This window comes from Castor canadensis, chromosome X (genome assembly GCF_047511655.1).
Source record: "Castor canadensis chromosome X, mCasCan1.hap1v2, whole genome shotgun sequence".
NCBI classification, from domain to species: Eukaryota; Metazoa; Chordata; class Mammalia; order Rodentia; family Castoridae; genus Castor; species Castor canadensis.
The window spans coordinates 107135540-107150423 of record NC_133405.1 but is presented as its reverse complement, the minus strand read 5'-3'; the positions used below and the strand labels follow the sequence as shown (position 1 = coordinate 107150423).

At 41.2% G+C, this 14884-nt stretch overlaps 1 long non-coding RNA gene across 1 annotated transcript in view; it reads left to right on the top strand.

The window, feature by feature from the left end:
• Window positions 1-1301: 1301 nt before the first annotated feature.
• Window positions 1302-14884, top strand: part of LOC141419856 (uncharacterized) — an 83239-nt gene continuing 69656 nt past the window's right edge. The window contains exon 1 of the long non-coding RNA XR_012444564.1: window positions 1302-1435. This is a non-coding gene — a long non-coding RNA (uncharacterized lncRNA). The remainder of the gene's footprint in view (window positions 1436-14884) is intronic.

Here is a 14884-nt window from a genome sequence, read left to right as displayed (position 1 = left end):
TCGAATGGACCTATAGTTACAAATATTCTAACAACCCCAACTGAAATTACAATAAATCCATTTTAATCAAAAGTCATCAATTTAGAGACTAGTTTAAAAATTTTTTAAGCTGACAAAAATGGAACTTCTGGCTCATGTGAAAGATTTTTTTTGATATTCAAGGAGCTATTACTAAGTCTATATACCCACAATTAAGTGATAATGAGAAAAATATCTATTACATTATACTATCTGAATAAAGGAAGAAAACTTCTTTTTGTTTCTGTTTAGTCTGGAATTACTCAACTTGATTATCTGTGCTATTCTTCAAATTCAGATTAATCTCTTGGCCTTAGCGTTCTTTGATATAGCTTGGGTGTGGAATTAGAGATGTAAGTGGTGTTCGTTTTGCTAAATTCTGTGTATAGCTTTTGAGGCCTAGTACTGGGGCAGACATCCCTGGACAGAGCATATAAAGTCCCTGGACACTGTTGTCAAGGATTCTCTCACACAGCTTACTGAGAAAGTTAGGAATCTCTGAGGAAGAGTTTGTTAATTAAGCACCTTTTAGTCATAAGGATTATTGATACCACTTTAAAGTATATTTGGGGAATGAATGAATGGAATAGCTTATTTTCTTTTAACACCATCATTGCACACATCAGTTCCCTGACTTCTGCCTCAGAAAAACAAACTGTGTTTGTGATTTATTATTAAAACTGGAGCCAATGATTAGGAACTCCTCCCAAGCTGAGCATGGGGAGAAGGGACTCTGCTCATGGTCGCTAGGAGAGGGACAATAAATTTCTCATTTACAGAAATGCCCCTCAACTGTGGAAGATCCTCCACTCCACCTTTCTCATCTCTTTCCAACATTCAACAAGGCCTAAAGTGGACTTTAGTTACAATTCTGGGCCCTCAAAGCAGATTTCAGAAATGGTCCCCATCATGTTTTGGAGATTGCAAAATAAAAAACATGCCTGACCTGTGCACAGAGCCCCTCTTTTCAATTCTCTGGGCAAGACAGCAATCAAATTCTCTAAGATTTCAAGTGTGAAGCCACTAAAAGCCAGCCCAAGGTCCTTCCTTAGTAGGAAATCATGGTTGTAGTAGAGCTCTTTAACCAGGACAGCCATTCTTAGGCCACCCCTTTGGTGTATGAGCTCCCTGCACAACTGGTGACTGACTCAGGGACACAGTGGTGCTGGCCTGTGCATGGCACCACTTGCAGCATTTTCCAGTCCACACCTGCTGAGAAGGCGGCCAAGAAGGTGGTTTAAGAAGTAGAGAAAAGGTGAGAAGGCAGCAGGGTGAGCCAGCTGTCCCAGCTCTCCTCTTTTTCCTGCTGCTGATGACTTGCATTTTTGCCCAGGCAGCTGCCATTCTGGTCTACCAGCCACCGACAGGAATGGAAGGGCCTGGCTTTGGGCAGGGGCAACTTCTTTACGTGTCAGAGGTAAAGGGAAAGGAAAATAGGGTTGGGAGGAAATGTTGCCTTCCCAATAGGTAACTCAACCATGGCATGTGGGAGTGGGGGAAGGGTGGGAATTAGGAGTGGGAGAAGGCTTAATCAAATGTCAACATAAATCCAGTTTTTCCTCCTTCAACTTCATATGTTCTCTTGCTATGTCAGGCTGTATATTATTAGGCTGCTTTCCTAATATAGAAATCTCTCCATGGTGCCTACTGTTGATAGCTATCCAGGCCCAACTTAAATGATTCCAGTGACATGGCTTTCACTCTCTTGGGACATTACCCATTGAAGTCCACTATACAAACAGCCCAGATACCAGTTGTATACAACAGCTTTAATGTTCTGAACTCAGTTGAAGTAGCCCCTCTGAGGATAACAGGCTCGAACCAAAACAGCTTTTGTCCTTAAGATGAAATCATGAATCCTGCCATCTTCCATGTCTGACCTTGGATAGCTGCTAATTCTCAGTGAGCCTGATGCTGGGGCCTTTGCATGCATAGAGTAAACAACTCCATTATGTTTTGAATTCTGTCTTAACCACCTTTGCTTCTTGTCTTTATTGAAGTGATGGTCTGTCTTTTTGTTGTTGTTTTGGGGTGTCTAACTACTCTAGGTGGAAAGCCCTTAGGCAACTCTGAATGAATAGGGACAATTTCATGTGAAATGAAGGCAGATAGAAACTGGGTCATACAAAGAACCTTGGAGTTGAATTTGAATTTTCCCAGAGCTACTTAGAGACTAGAATACCCACTTGCCATGTTCTATGTTAAACTTTCCTCAGGCATTTGTTTTGCTGCATGCTCCTGTAGGCTCTCAGCTGTTTTTATTAATGACCTCAAAGACATTTCTGTTGCAAGAAGTTATCAGCTAAGACTCGCATCAAGTGTTTAAAAAAACTTGACTCCAACTGTCTTAAGGGAAAATTAGACAGTGTTGCTCTGCATAACTGAGAGGTCAAGAAAGGAGACTGGTTTCAGGTAAGGCTTGATTCAGGGACTCCAGTGCTGTCACCAAGACCCATGTCCGTCCATCTGGAGGCTCTGTTTCACTGACTTTCCTCTGTCCACTGACTTTATTCTCATATTTCCCAAGGTGATGGGGCGCGGGGAGTAGTTTCTCCTTATTTTCTCAGTTCCAAATCTTGCTAATGCAACCAGAAGGAGGCTTTGACAGGACCTACCAGAAACTGACTCCCTCTCTCTTTTTCTTTTTCACACCCTGGTGTGAAAGGTGGAGCTTCACTTACAACATTTTCACTTCAGCATGAGGGAGAGATCTACACCCAAAGGAAAAATTGGGCTGTTTCTGGAAGAGAGCATAACAGGTATTGGGAGTTAAACAGAATATCCACAAGAGAGACACCCATTAATTTTCTTGATTGCATCCGGCCCCTCAGAGGGGCTCACGCATACATATAGCTAGAAAGTAGCCAGTACATACGAGGGATAAATCAGATCTCTTGGAATAGAACTAGGAAAGGGGATGGAGGGAATTCCATTCTGCACCACAGGGAAAGGGGGAAAATGAGGAAAATCAGAGGACATTGTATGAAATGTTTTGGTCACAGTATCTTGAAAGCTATCTAATAATAATGAGCATGATTCTAGATGGTTTCTGGGTATTATATGGATTAATCAGTTTAATCCTTATAACCACCCTATGATGTCAAAATCATCGTTGTCATCATCATCATCACTTTACAGATGAGGAGGTCAAGGCCCAGAGAGATGAAACAACTTGCCCAAGATCACAGAGCTACTACGTGGCAGAGCTGGGATTTAAACCCTGGTGGCTCTTAACCTCCACATTACAGTGTTTCCAATGTACGAAATGAACTCACAGAAGTGATAATACCCGGATGATCCAAGAGACAGGAAGTGATTGAGGGAGTGGATAAGCCATTTTCTGGATTTGGCAGCCTTAAGGATTAGAAGGACAGAGGAACAAGAGAAAGAATCTTACTTCTTCAGTGGCAGAGGTGAAAAGGGGATAATTATGTCCCACACTGCACAATAAAGTATCAAGGTGACAGTAAAATAGGTGGAGTGTAGGGAGTGTATTAGCAATCAGAGGCCCAGGTTCTTTGCCAGGCCAACCACTGACTTGCACTGTGATTGTGGATGAGACACTTAACCTCTCTGTGCCTTAGTTTCTTCTTATGTGAATAAGGATAACTCCCTTTTGTGTCATAGACAAGATAATGTGAGATGAAGCACTGTATAGAGAACTCCTAGTCATAATTATGCTTTCTTTAGGCCCTTAAACGCCTGTTTGCCACTATGACATGATGATCGAGACACTTTTAGTAAAGAAAAGCCTGCTTTTCTAAAGAGTATAATATAGTATGTTCTGGAAATAGCTTGCATTTCAAAAATGACATTCGATGTAGATAATTTTTTTAAAAGACACGTACAGAGAAGGAAGCAAATCCCTCCTCCCAAATCTACTGAATACTTCAGCTAAAATTTTTTAAGTTGGTTTTCTGTGCCTGTTCAAATTTTTTAGCTAGTAACATTTCAATGTAGCATTTTATCTTATGACCATACCCTGCCTTTATTCTTCTGTAACCCACTTTTTTCACTAAAAGCAGTATGACTATATTCCCTTGTCATTAGTCCTCTACAATAGTGATTTTTAAATTTTCTGTAAAAAATATATTGATACCCAGTAGACACACACATATACACATACACATTCACCAGTACTTTTCCTTACAATGTATGTAATGAAACAGTTTGTTATGTAATGAAATAGTTTATAATAGGATATACTTACTCATGATTTGCTAGTAGATTATGTAAACCAAATATAAATCATAATTTGTACTTTAAAAAGAGTCAATTTTATTGGTTGTAGAGATTTGCCATGATTATTTAACAAATCTCGAATTGTTCTACTTTTTTGTTATTTTGAATATTTTGCCATTCATGCCTTTGCTCATTACATTGTTAAACATATATGTACTGAATGCTCATTTTACACCAGGCACTGTTCTAGGTGCTAGGAACCCAGAGGCAGATGTGGTCCCAACTGTTCATGAACTTGCACTCTATGGGGCACATCTAGAGACCGGGAAAGCCCAGGTACTGCTATGGGGACATGTGGGGACTGATTGGTGGGGCTACTTTAGGTGATGATCAGGGAAGGCCTCTCTGAGGGGTGGCATTGAACAAGAAGATATTGTTGACTCTCTTAAGAAGATCTAGGGTAAGGGAATCCAGGCTAAGGGAACAGCTAGTAGAAAGGTCCTACTGTCGTTGAGAGCTTGGCACATTCGAGAACCAGAAGGATGGTCCATGTGACCTGAATGAAGTGTGTGTGTGTGTGTGTGTGTGTTGGGGGAGTGAGATGAGATTGAACAGATCATCCAAGGCCTTCTGTGACGAACACGTTATATCTTTGCTTGCAGCCACAGTTCCACCATAAGGAAAGAGTTTGAGCAGTGCGGTGACCAGCAGAAGTTGTGGTAGGGACTGTTGGTTGTTAGGGAGCCTGAGAAGCTGGCTCATTTTTCTGAATGCGGGCCACTCTAAAGGGAATCCAAGCTTCATTGGAGGAGCATGACCCTGACACAACACTCTGTCTTGTTGCGAATAAGTCCTCTGTGAGGAATTTGAGCTTCCAGAGGCAGAACAGGGTCTTTGTTTAGTTCACTGCCTGGGCTCAGCACCTAGACAATGCTTGATATACATAGTAGGTATTCAATACATGTTTGTGAAGCAAACTGACGAATAATACACCGGCACCCCAAGACCTATAGGCAAAGGACAGAACCAATGTCTGATAAATCACTACTGTGCCTTCACACTTTTCTCAAATTTGATTCTTTGTCCTCATGCTATCAGAGGAGAAAGGCCTTTCATGTGGTGAAGGGGAGAGTATTTCATTCAGCTCCACTTTGGTGAAGTCACAAATAATCTCTCAGAAGCCATTATGTACTTTACTTGTTCTTTTTTAAAAAAAATAAAATGGCATGACGACTCACCAGCTGCTTTTTGCAATGGAAAAAGAGAACACATTCTGATTGCCAGAAACAGATGTTGAAGAGGCCTAGAAATCTGATTTTTCCACATCAGGGACCCTGTTGTGTATTGAAATAAATTGATGGGGCTACTGGAAACTAGATTGTTGGTGTCTTTGAGGTTGTTCATTGCCTTGAAGAATGGAAGGTGGGGAACACCTCTAGAATAGATGGGCCCTGGAGGAGCCTCCAAAGGAAGCCTTTGCTTGCTTGGGTCTCCCTGCCACATTGGCACTGACTCCATGTAACCCACAGCCTTCTACTGCTCTGTTTGCTCATCCTCATCATAAGCAAGTGCTCTGGACAAACACGGATGGGGTTAATGAATGTCTCTCTTAACTATTGTCCAATTTCTGTGTAGATGCTTAAGCCTGGTGCTTTGGGATAGAGAAGACATTCTGAAGATCAGTGTAGGGCAGAATCTGAGGACTAAAGAGTTTTCTGAGAGATTAACTAAATTATCTCCATAAGGAATTTGAACTCACTTGTGAAGTCACCAGCTAAGAAACATTTTGGTCTTCATTGGCATAATTTCTCTTGCAGGAAAAAAAAAGATAGCTTGTCTATGTGGGGAGGTCTTCTTTGTCCTTTAACAAAATTGTCTTGTACCTGATCTTGAACTTTTTATTGAAATATAGTGTCCATAGAGGAAGTGCCTAAATTGTAAGTCTACAGCTAGGTATATTTGCATAAAGTCAACACACCTGTGAAACCGGTACCCAGATCATGAAACAGAACATGACTGGCATTCTGGAAGACCCCCTCATGCTCCCTCCAGTCACATCTGGTTTCAAACTTAATGTAAATGGAACCGTGTAGTATATACTCCTTTGTGTTTGGCTTCTTTCATTCAACATCAGATTTGTGAAATTCGTGCATATTTTATGTCTACCATTGGTTCTGTTACTCTCATTGCCATAGAGTCATCTATTGTGTGTATACATCACAGTTCATTTATCCTTTCTACCTTTTTGTTTGTTTGAGACAAGGTTTATCTACGTAACCCAGACTAGCCTTGAACACACGATCCTCTGCCTCAGCCTCCCAAATGCTGGAATTACAGATGTGCAACATCATACCTGACTTCCTCATTTCTATTTTTGATGGGCATTTGGGCAGTTTCTAGTTTTTTTCCTGACATAGCTAATGCTGCTTTAAGCATTTCTCTTGGTGAACCTGTATTGACTTTCTGTTTGGTATAGGCCTAGGAGTGGAGTTGCCAGAGCATAGGTATGTGTGCACCCCACTTTAGATGCTGCTGAAGAGTTCTCTAATGTGGTTACACCAATTTCCGCTCCATTACCATACCCTTACCTTGGATAACTTCCAGTGGCCTCCCGTGTGAACATGTGAGTGTGCTTTGGTAGAATTTCACTTGGGAAAGGCTGCACTCCCAAGCTGTCTTTCTTACTTCCTCTTAAGGAGGATACTTTCTGAAGCCACAGCAATGCTGACTGCTCAGCATCTGCTCAAGTATGAAATTAATCTTTATATAATGCTGGTTGGTATTGGGGGAGGTGCAACTGCAAGAAACCATCACAGTGAAATTTCTTTTTCAGGACTATAGTTTCAAATTGTCCTTGATTCCCTGGATATTAAAAGCTTGCAGAAGGCATGAGTGAAGGCTAAATTTGCTTTCTGAAGAGGAACATAAGTGGGTCTTAAAAGAGTTATGAGAATCAGTGAGAATTGTACTTAAGGGTTGGACTGCTTGGGGTCATATTGTGGCTTCATTACTTACCCTGTGACATGGGGCAGATTACTTGACTTCTCTGTGCTTTAGTTGTCTCAGCTGCCAAGCAGAGATAATAGTAACATGTCTTTCATATGGTAGATTGGTTAGGGCTCAGTGAGTTCATACATGCACAGCCCTTGCACATGGTAAGTGCAGTGTTTGCTGTATTAGTGCTTAAGTCTTGAACTCTAGAAGTAGTGCCTGAGATGCACATTCTTGTTCAAGTTCAATTGAAAAAGTACTGTCAAGAGAAAGGGAGGGCAGGCAACAGGACAGGGTAAGGGAGGGAGCTATGCAAGGATGTGATCCAGCCAGATTCCAACTTTAACCTGATCCCACCATGGCCCTTCAAACATGGGTAGCACCAGAGATGTCCCTCTTCAAAGCAAGGGAATTGGATTTTTATGTCCCTATATCAATTAGCCATTGGCTGTGTAGGCTGCAGGGGGTATTGCATTCGTGGACTGGAGACTCTGCTCCTATTAGCTGAGGATAATCCTCCAGAGAAGGCTGAAGCTGTAAGCACTTAGCAGCCAGCAGCTCACAGCAGCTGGGAGGAGGGTGCACCTGCCAGAAAGGGACTCTGGGCAGGGCACCAACACCACCTATTTATTCTAGCCAGGCTTTTATTTGTAGTCAGAAAAGCTGCAAGGCCAATGATAAAGTGATGCTTTTTGAGGTCAAGCAGATAGCTTCCTGGGCATTCTTTATCAGAATCAAGGATATCCTTGTGCATCCGTGAGCTGTAGAAGTCTCTACCCGTAGCTGAGTGCTGGCCTTGTGAGTGTTTGTGTTTTCTCACTAGCAGCTGCTTCAGGACAGGCTGAAAGCATTAAGATCCCCTTTTGTAATGATATCCCTTCTACACAACCGCCCCTTCCTCAGTCCTACTTTTTGGGATACCTACCTTTCTAGCTCACCTTTAACTCAAATGCTTCCTCTGCCTTCTGGCCATCTCTATTTCCTTGGGGAGAAATATACAGAAGGTGTTTGTCTCTTTAAGACTCACAAGATCCTTGGTCTGTTTAATTCACAGTGAAATGTTGCCACACCAAGAGCTCATGAAATAATCAACATTTAGATAATAATCCTCTCTCTTCAGGAGCTGAGTGAGCTCTGCCAAGGGTATGTTTGACTTTTAGGAGGTGGCTCTGCTGGCCCTATCTCTCAGTAGTCAGATCCCTAATGTGACAAGGTGACATTAAAGCAAGATGAGTCACTGTATCAGCAAATAGGAAGCCGCATACTTTCTTTCCTGTCCTTGCACCTTGGAGGATGCTTGAAGAGCCTGTGAATAGTCCAGCACCAGTGGGTCAGGGTTGAAAGTGGATGAGGGGTCAACCTCACACAAACACATGCATTTCCTGCTTGGGAGGTAAACTATGGCAAAGGAAACCAGGCTGGACAGTAGCACTAAGTCAAAATCTGCAACAAGTAACATCTGCAAGCATTGGTTTGTTAAGAGGAAGCAGTTTACCCATTCATCCATTCATTTGCTCACTCATTCAGCTGATATTCAGCAGGCATCCTGTAGGTGCCGGTTTTGGTGTTTCATGCTGGACCTATGAAGGAAATCAGCCACAACATAAACAACTACACTTGTGATGAGTGTTCTGGAAGGCCAAACCCAGCAAGAATTGGGAGCCTCTAGCACATTGCTGGCTACAGCCCAGAGCAGAGTTGGGAAGGTTTCCTACTTGTAGAGACTATTGTTTCTGACACAAATGAAATCATGTGGACCTGACAGAAGGCCAAAGCCAAAAAGCCAAAAAAATGAAATTTTGTGTCCCAGTGCTTTGGATGCAATGAGTGACTACACAACTGCCTGCACTCAGTTTTGATTCTCCACGTAGCTGCATTTTTGTATTCCTTTCTTCTATCCTCCCTGAGCATGCTCAGATACTCCTGAAGCCCAGCCCGGTAGGTGAGAAGTTGAAAGTCTAATAAAAGAATGAAATGCTTCCATCGTGAAAAATTGTTAATTGTGGTTCCTAACCTACCCCTCCCATGAGGTTTTAAGGTTGGTGGTGAATTTTCATGGACAAAGCGGTCCCTTTTGTTTATGTCTTTACTCCTGATGAACAATGGAGAACTGGCCAATGTGCGTGTGATTGTTGGTCACTGCGTGACTCAGTGGTCAAAGCAAAACCCACAGGACCTGACTCCTGAGGCCTATGCTGCACCATTAGCCGTAACTTCCTCATTGCCTTTTCTGGCTGGTGAATTCGGTTCTTTAGAATAGCATTGCGTGGAGCTAGGGCAGTCATCAGTTCAGCATTGGAGCTAAGTGAAGGCAGCAGAGCCATATAGGCTCATGAAGTGATCCAGCGGCAGCAAGTGCAGCAGAAATAACAGGGTGGGGGCAGGAACCATTATGATCCACATCAAGCTCAGAACTCAGCGCTTGCATGCATCATTTCACTTAATTCTTCTACAGTCCCAGAATGCATGTGCTAGCGTTATTTTCTGACAGAGGTCAGTTAACTTGCCCAAGCCCTCAATGGTTTAAGTGGCAGACCCAGAACTGGAATCAAGGTCTTCATACTTTCCAACTCTGTCTTTAGTTATTTCGCTTGATCATATCTAAAGGAAGTGAGCTTTGGTATAAAAGAAAAATAAAAGTGCCAGTGAAAGTCCTATGACCGTAGTGAGACTATTTTAACACTTTGTCCTTTGGTTTTCTTCTCTGAAAAATGAAAGTAGCTCAGAGGGATTGTGGTGATTACATGGGATAATGAATTTAATATCTCTGGCACACAGTAGGCACTCAATAGTTCCCCTCCTCGCTGTGGACAACACTTTGGTAAGAAGTGGATAGAGAAAGCATTAGTTCAAATTGAAGCTTTTCAGAGGTCTGAAACTAATACTGCCTGAGTTTTCCCAGCTTAGGAAGGAGGCTAGCAAAATATCTGAGGCTTCAGCTAGATAAATCCTGATGGAAAATAGTGTATAGGATTGCTTTTGTTAAATAGGGCAACTGATGTGAAAATGCGAGCCATTGTATTACCATCTAAAAATTTAGTCCATGACCACACGGTGCTATAGCACCGTTGGGGGAAGAGAATAAAAAAATGTTAAAGTGGAGGGCAGTGGAAATTTTCCTTTTTGATAAAGAGCTCCTGGCAGTTTGAGACTCTCCACTTGATTGATTGTTGAAGCTCCAGAAAATGAGCCTAGTTGCTCCTTATGTCCTGTGTGATGGTTGGGCGCTGAGTCACACTCCCAACCCCACCCCTGGCCTCCACGGAACTCATTAACTAGCTCTCCTACAATCTTTCCAACCCAGGGAACAGTCAGACGTCCCACAAATATGCTTAGGACTTCCTGTGACAGAGGACACTGGAGGAACACTTGGATGAGGCATGAGTTTAAGTCATGTTTCTGCCTCAAGCTGGGCCAAACTTCCAACAGTCTTGTCCATTTTATTACATTTTCAAAGAACCAAGTTTGTTAAGTTTCTCTATTGTACCTTTATATGTGTATATATACACATATATATGGTTTTTTTTTGCTATTTTTTATTATTTCCTTCCTTTTACTTTCTTTGAGCTCAATTTGCTTCATTTTTCTTACTTCTTGGAATGGAGAATGAGATCATTGACTTTTAGACTTATTTCATAATTTATGAATTTGAGGCTACAAATTTTCCTGTAAACATGGCATTAGCTGCGTCCCACAAGTTTTGCTGTGCTACATACACTTATGAATCACTTAATAAATATACATCCTGAGAAATGCATCATTAGGTGACTTTTGTTCATTGTGCTAGTATCATAGAATATATTTACAAAACCTAGATGGTATAGATCAACAACTTGACAAGGTCTCTTAACGCAGCGGGTAGCATGATGTGTATGAGGCTGTTGCCACCATAACATGGAATGCAGTTTTATAACAATAATCTTTATAAGTAGAAGGAGTACAGTCTAAAATAATGGTAAGTAGTGTAGTAAATACACAAGCCAGTAACAAGGTTCCTTATTACCATGTTCAAATATTATGTACTGTGCATGATTGTATGTGCTATACTTCTATTCATCTGGCAGCACAGTAAATCTACTGCGTTTATACTGGCACCCTCAAACACGTGAGTGGTGTGTTGCTATACTATGCTGCTAGACAGCTGTGATGTCATTAGTTGATAGGGATTGTTTTTAGTTCCATTATAATCTCATGGACCATCATGTGTGTGGTCCGTGGTTAACTGAAATATTACTCTGTGGTACATGACTGTGTTTTCATTGTTACAAAATTAAAAATATTTTCTAATTTTTATGGGAACTTTTTACCTGAGGATTATTTGAAAGCATAATATTTAATTCACAAATATTTGAGGATTTTCTAGCTATACATATGTAAAATCTTTTATCATAATTCAAGCACTCTAAGTGATTTCAATTGTTCAAAACTCTTTCTGATGTGCTTTGAGACTGAAGCATAAACTTAATTTTGGTAAATGTTTCACGCACACTTGAACTATATAATGTATATATATGCATGCATGTGTATGACAATTAAATCAAGTTTGTTATTTGTATTATTCAAATCTTCCATACTGTTCTTAATTTTTGCCTTTTTCTCTCTACTAGTTGTGGAGGGAAATAACTAAGAAGGCAAAAATTTTGATGATGTTTCAGGTCTCAGAATAAAGCAAAAATCTACAATTTCCATTCTTTCGAACTGGAGTGAAATTGGAATTCATGTGACCATGATTACCTGGGAATGTGAATGGAAGTTGTCTGCTAGGAACTTTGGTTGTTATTGCTATTCAATTTATTATTTTTTAGTGAAACAACTCTATGGTGGTAGGAAGTTCCAGAACACTGTACTGTACATTTTCCCCGAGGGCTCACTTGACAACCCAAGTGAAAACCCAAGGCCATCAGCAAATCTTTGGACCATGATTTCCTAAATACACATCTTTCTGGCAAGCATGGATTTAGATAAAATAATTAAAAGGAATGGAAAGTAACAGTACCTCATTCTGATATATAGGCCATTGTGATCATTTCTGCCTTGCTAGTTACAATCTTAGGGTTTATCCTGGCTTCTCTCCAGAGCAAGTCTTGCTCAGCTCGGGTGATGTGACAGTTGTACAACTTGTTGATCTTTTCTGGGCAAATATTTGCTTCAGCTTCAATCCTTTTTCTTTCTGTCCTGACAGTTCTACGTTTACTCACGAATTATAGAAATGTCTGGCTTTTTCTCCCCAGGCAATTTCAGCACAATTCTTGCTACACAAAGATGCATTTGACCATCACTTGAGTGGTCCATTTGAGAAGACCACTGTGCTTCTCCCCTGTTGAGTAGTGGGTGATGAGACCTGCTTCTATTCATTCTGTCTGGCATTTGAAATAGCAGCTTTTTATACCCATGATCACATCCACTATTCTAGGAATCTCAGAATCCTGATGTCATTTTGTCTATAGGAAACCCACTGTGAATCAAATCTGCCACTAAGATCTGAACAGTACAACCAGTGACCAGGTCTCAAACACACTTGACTTACAGACACTAGCTCAGAGGGATATCGGTATGAATCGGGATCACCCATTAAAACCTGAGCTCCAACCAGCGTTTTGAATTGGACTAACAAAGTTTTTACCTGCCCTGATGGAATGGAACACTAGACACTGCAAGGGAGAATGAGACAGAAATTTCTAGACGCTGAAGTAATGGTTCTCATTGGAGGATGTGGTGAGTGAGAAAAATACTTTGAAAATGCAAATGTCAGGCTATCCTTCATGACTACTTAGTTAGAACTCAGAGTGGAGGCAACCCTTCCTGTCTCTCTTCTTTCCTTATCCAAAAGAAAACCATGGTACAAAAGCACAGGGGAGGATTTGGGTGCCTGTATGCCAGGGTCATCAAGGAAGCACCATAGCTATGATAGTTATGGCACCATTTAACCACCATTTTGATTGTGCTCAACAGATAGTCAAGAATGAAATTATTGGACAACTGAATTCCTAGATTCAGGAGACCTGGCTCAGCCATATTATTTATTCTTTCTGCATCTGGAAATAATTGACCCAATCTCTTAAACAACAATTTCCTAGATAGGAAACAGGTTAATGAGATAGGTGTTTGGTAAAAGTTTAGTATTTGATGAATTGACTTTTGTCATTGATGCTGTGGTGCTATCAACAAAAAGATGAAGAATTAGATGTTATTATCTCTGGTGCCTTTTGAGATTCCAGATGAAAACTGGTGTGTTCAAATTCGATTTATACCAAACACTTCCTCATTATGTGAACCAGATGTCTCTTAGCCAAGTTGGTTTCTCCTTCTCCTATTCTCAAAACTAGAGGAATTTACATTTACAATTTTTAATTCTCTGGGAAAAAAGTTTGATAATATATATTAACAGTCTCCAAATGGTCCTTTTCAGACCAATTAAAATTTTAGATAGCTATTACAAAGAAGTAGACAAGCTGAGAAAATTGTTTCATTATCTATGCTAAAGTATTATTTGTTGACACTAAAATATGTGGAAGAGGTTAGGGCTCCTCTTTTGTTCACTATTGAATTCTTAGGACACGGCGTAATGCCTTGGCACACAGAAGGTGCTCAGTAAATATTTGTTAAACAAATGGATTGAAAATTAAATGCTATCCGCTGGTTGTAGTGGATGCTGTGATTGGCCTCATGGACCCCTTTAAAGAATGAGGCACTCATACCTCCAGCTTGTACATGTTGCAGCTAACGGTTCTCAGCTTAATCTCCCTTTGCAATTGGCCTCTGCTTCAGGGAGCTATGGAGTCCGAAGTCATTCTCCATTCTGGGGCTATCACCCCCAATGGCTGTCTAGCACAATATATAACGGTTCAGCTCCCTTAGGCCAACTCAGGACAACTCAAATGACCATTTTAGCTCTAGAGCTCCCTACGGGGCAAAGCCTTTGATGGAACTGCATTGCAGCCCAACTTTTCCCTCCTCCTGTTTCTGCTTCCTGTGCTGTCCTTCCCCAGGTGAATAAATCTCTAGGACTGACTTCCCTGGGAATTCACAGATAGCCAAATATAATCCATGGTATGTAAAACATTGGGTCTGGCAGTCAGAAACAGGCAAGGGTCCATGAGAACACAGGGCTGTTTCTCCCAGCCGAAGAAATGGGATCTTTCTTGAGCTCTAACAGTCCTGATAGAAGTGTTTGTATTAAATCCTTGTGGATGGGGATCCTGAAAGATGCTGCAGAGGGAACCTACAGACCTATATCTGTTTGATCAATACAGTGTCATGGTTAAACAAGAGGTCTTTGGAATTAGCCCTGAGTTCACATGCCAACCTGGTGTTAACATGACCTTTGACATGTTATCCCTCTTGGCCTGAGTTTCTTCATCTAAAGAATGGAATGGATAAAAATACCTACCTCTTAGGGCTGTTATGAGAGTTAAATGAGGTGGAATAGGTAGAGCTCATAGCATGGGAGTAACTAGTGCTTAATAAAAGGAGCTTTTATTATGCTGTAACTTGAGATTTGTAACTTGATCTGAGCTGGCAAATGACCATAGAGATGCAGAGAGCTGGGCTGTGATCACATAGGCCATTGTGAGCATCTGCGTGGCAGATATAGAGGTGCATGGCCCAGATTTCCCTCCAAGGAAAGACTTTGGATCCCAGTTGTCATCTCTGTTAGGCTTTACCTCAGCTGCAGGGAACCAGCGTAGCCTAA